At 49.8% G+C, this 4607-nt stretch overlaps 1 long non-coding RNA gene across 2 annotated transcripts; it reads right to left on the bottom strand.

The window, feature by feature from the left end:
• Window positions 1-417: 417 nt before the first annotated feature.
• On the bottom strand, window positions 418-4601 carry LOC121138080. Of its 2 annotated transcripts, none has more exons than XR_005875283.1 (2): window positions 3930-4601; window positions 418-3787 (listed from the first exon to the last, which is right to left on the bottom strand). It is a non-coding gene; the product is annotated as an uncharacterized LOC121138080 (long non-coding RNA). The 2 variants fall into 2 exon arrangements; XR_005875284.1 differs by having other exon boundaries at window positions 3918-4601.
• Between the last annotated feature and the right edge of the window lie 6 nt (window positions 4602-4607).

The following is a 4607-nucleotide window of genomic DNA, read 5'->3' on the forward strand; positions in this document are numbered from 1 at the left end:
AACCTAGCAAAAGCCCCATCTTCCCTCTGTGTGATGCGCCGTGATGGAGTTTCCAAAACCGTGAGCTAAAATAATCTCTTTCTGGCTTGATTACCGCAGATTTTGTCACAGTAACAGAAAACTAGCATGGGTGGGACCTGGACTGTTTGCTTAGTCTGCCAGATGACGCGTACCATAGGGTAGAAACAGCCCAGTGAATTAGCTGTGTCCTGGTGATGAGTCCTTGTCTTGTGGTACGCAGCTTCTTAGGGTGTTTCCCAAGACCCCCTTGCCTTAAAAACAAACCCTGGCTCTATGCCCAGAGTTCAAAGTAAAGTGTGATTTGTAGAAGAAATATGTGAGATCATGTATAAGGCACAGATAAGAGAATTGACAAACAAAAGCACAGTAAACGGAGAGATTCCTGTGACCAGTGACTGTGGCTCCCAGGCAGTGTGCTTTCTCATGACTGTGGCACTGAGAACGGGCTGGCTGGAGTGCCTTATGTACAGCTTTCCAGATACAGAGGCAACTTACATTTGAGGAGTGTCGCCCCTCGTGCTCACAGAAGGCTTTGCCTCTACAACCATGGCTCCTACACGTCCTCCTCCAATCAGAAGTGGACAGACACACATAGTGGATGTTCACCGGGCAAGGAGGAAGCTGGACATGTAGCGTCTGCACTGTGCTGGGCAGGGGATGTGACCAGAGCCGTCTGGCCTCGACAGCAGGAGATACAGTGTTTTCCACAGAAGCTGGTAGCAGTCTGAGTGGTGGCTCTGAGCGCTTAGTTGTGACTCCAAGACCTGTGCATGCTTCTTGACCTCTGGACTTAGTGCCTTCCTCTTTGGAGGCAGATGAGTTCCAGGCTAGCCTTTGCTACACAAGACCCTGTCTCAGAAAAAAATTATACTTCATGCACACACACACACACACACACACACACACACACACACACACACACACACACACGAGGATTGCAAAGTTCTAAATCGGCCTGGACTATGTAAGGAGTTCCAGGTCAGCCCAGGCCATATAACATGAGACTCTGTAAGAAAAACAGGAAAGGAAGGGAGCCATATGGAGAGAAGAGAAGGAGGGGAGAGGGCTTCTGGGTTCTGTGGTCCTGTCCCAGGACATTATTTTTGGTGCCCTGGCATCTGCATCCCAGGTCAGAATGATCCCTGCAGAGGCTTCCGCAGGAACAGGCCAGTGGGACAGTGCACAGCACAGCCGGCCTTAAGCAGCCCCATCACTCCAAAGCTCCCCAGAAGCCACTTTGCCAAACTACACGATGTGTTGTGAGAGCCTGGTAATTCCCAGGCCTAGCTTGGAGATGAGCCACTTTGCCCTAATTAAAACTAAACCTTCAAGCTCATGGCAGCAATGGTGCTGTTGAAACACAGGCTGCAAATTGCCTTTGATTGATGGTTGCCATGGTCCTTGTGACTCCCCTCTGTGTGTAGCTGTCACGTGACAAAACCTTCCCCTCCATTTGTTGTTCCTGAGAGCTGCTGAAGGACTAGAAGCATTTGGGGCTTAGATGTGTTTAAATCTGGAGATCTGCCCAATTCCACCCCTACCACCATCCTGTTCCCAGGCACTCCCAGAGCTTTGACCTGGCTGGTCAGATGCTAAGGGCTTGTCCTTGAAGGCCAAGGACTTGTGAGTCTTCTGGAGTCAGGAGACGTTTGCAAGTTGATCCTGGATAGCCGAGTGTCAGTAGACTTGTATTCACAAAGCTGTGGTGCCTATCCCTGGGGGCCCTAGACGTCTCATGTCAGGGCGTGCTGTGTACCAGACTCTGAGGTCTGAGCCCCGGCTGACTTGGCTCTTGCCACAGGCAATCAAGTCATTCCCACAGCAGTCTAACAGAAAAAACCTGGCAGACAGTGGAAGCAGCCATTGCCTGAGTCCTTTCATGGAGCGAGGTGAGATATGGCCGTAAATCAAACATGGCTGTGCAGGGTGGGTGCTGGGACCACAGACAGTACCCACACTCACATGCAAGCTGACCTTCACACGTGAGCCCCCCGCCCTGTCTACACACGCCTGCATGCACACACATGCTGGGACCACAGACAGTACCCACACTCACATGCAAGCTGACCTTCACACGTGAGCCCCCCGCCCTGTCTACACACGCCTGCATGCACACACATGCTGGGACCACAGACAGTACCCACACTCACATGCAAGCTGACCTTCACACATGAGCTCCCCACCCTGCCCACACACGCCTGCATGCACACACATGTCAAAGGACATGTGAAAAAGATCTTCCACTGTGCCATGGGTTGGCATTATTTGGTGGTGGGGTTTGTGGTGAGTTGGTTGGTTCTGACATCAAACCCAGAACCTTGAGCTTGCTAAGTAAGCGTGGTCTCTACCACTGAGCTATACTCCCAGCCCCATAGCAGCCTAGTCTTGTGCAGGTCCTGTGCAGGTCCTCACCGCGGTTGTGAGCAGAAGAGCGCAACAGCCAGGCTGGGGAGGTGGCACAATGGTTAAGAGCTCATATTTCTCTCAGCACCAATATCGGGTGGTTCGCAACTGACTTATGACCCCAGATTCAGGGTGTCTGCACCTGCACTCACCTGCACACACCCACACACAGATACGCACGATTAAAAATAAAAATATGTCCTAAAGTTATTGGTCATGCCGTTTACGGAAAGCAGCCACAATACTCCACCCCATTCACATGCTCTTACATCCATTCTGCTTTCTCTTCTGTGAGCCCCATGAGCATTGAGAGGGCAACATAGATGCCTCGGTTATGGTTGAGCATTCAATAGTCATTCATTCTCAGCACTTTGACCAGTTGTGAGAGTCTCTGCAGTAACCATTGCCTTTTTCCACTAATCTAGCAGCAATACCCATCTGTGGAGATGAACATGGTTCTTAAGAAGGTGATCTGATGAGCCCATAAAGTCCATTTAGCAAAACAACAGCAGTAGCTGATCTTCTAGGACCGTGATTTCCCCAGCATGGGCTTTTGACTGTGTTTATGATAGTAGATATGAATTAGTTTCTGTGACACGGGCCTCGATTTCAATCAGAAAGCAGTTAACCTTGTAACAGGCTTGCTACTATTGCACCAGTGGGCACATTCTGCCTTGCAGGTTAGTTATATAGTAACTATGCCTTTTTAAGGGGCACAGTTTAGCTACCAACAGTACATATAAGGGCCAAAGATGAGACTTCTGCTCCTGGAAAGACAAGGCTGCGAAGGGTTGTATATGAGGCCAGAGGAGAGCTGGGGTCAAGAAGATCTGGGGGTCATAAAGGAAGGGTGGTGTTGTCACAGCCTAGAGGTGGTCAATGGGTCCCCTCCAGGAGAAACTTCTGTGGCACTGGTAGTGTCAACTGTGAGAGGAGGTGTGACATAAGCCTCTACCTGGGACTGGACAGAAGACATAGCATCAACAGCAGATGCAGAGGCAACATTTGACCTTGAGACTCACTGAGAGCCAGGTCCTGGGAGACTCATAAATCATTTGAATGACCCCAGCGTCAGTCTATCAGAAGACAGGAAGGGTACATAAAAGATGAGCCCGAGGATACAGGAAGCTATCTGAGAAGATGTTCCTGAACCAGACCACCCACAAGTCTCCACTGCTCTTGTCCAGCTAGTCTATAGTCCAAGCTCACTGTGAGGATCACTACAAATGTGCAGTAGCATTTCTGTCACGTTCAGGGACAGTCCTAAGTGGAGCCATGGTCCCACGAGGGGAACTCTCAAAGGAACACAGCAAAGATCTCATTGAACCACAAGCTACAGCTGCCAGGAGGACACTTTCTGAACCTGGAGAGGGAGAGAGGGAGAGAGGGAAGGAGGGAGGGAAGGAGAGAGGGAGGGAGGGAGGGAGAGAGGGAAACAGTTACTATAAGAATTAAATGGGCTCCATTTGTAAAAATTCTAAAACAGAAAGTACCATGTCCTTTACTTGTGACAAGAATGACTTCATCGGTGTTTTCCTATTGGTGTGCCTGACGTGCATTCATTCCAAGTTCCTCTAAGAATGGTGCTACTGATTTGCCAGCAGTAGAAAGAGCCTTTGACATTGTCCAGTTTGAGACAGGTTTCTGTTGATTTCTTGCTCAATATGCTCAATAAGGAGTTCTTGTCTGGGTGCAGGAAGAAGGAGCAGCGGCTCCTCAAACCAGCCACATACACTTTCGGTGTGTGTCCCAGCGCCACAAGGGTGGAGAGAGAAAGGGAAAGAGCATCCTTTGCAGAGCTAGTGGCTTCTGGTGGAGAAGACCTTGGATGTTAGCTGTCTTCCCGTCACACACCAAGACTCAGAGGACACAGGACGGACCAGTTGGTGAGTGAAGGCCAGTCACTCGGGACTAGGGACCCAGCCGCTCCTGGCAGGTATGACTCAATTAAAAAAAAAAGAGAGCTTGAGGTTAAGTGACAAGCTGTCAGTCTTAGCGGCTGCCTGATGAAGGAGGCAGAGAAAAGGGAGAGAGAAAGCTATGCCTTTGTCAATAGAGGTCTGCAAGAGGCCAGGAAAGCTTCAGAAAAAGTGCCAAGGAAAGAAAACAGGCTTAGTGGCCAGGGCATGGGGGGAAAAGATAATAAGGAAAGGGAAAGGTATGCTATTGGGTCACTCATAAAA

The sequence above is a fragment of the Mesocricetus auratus genome, unplaced genomic scaffold (genome assembly GCF_017639785.1).
Source record: "Mesocricetus auratus isolate SY011 unplaced genomic scaffold, BCM_Maur_2.0 contig_9088_pilon_obj, whole genome shotgun sequence".
NCBI classification, from domain to species: domain Eukaryota; kingdom Metazoa; phylum Chordata; class Mammalia; order Rodentia; family Cricetidae; genus Mesocricetus; species Mesocricetus auratus.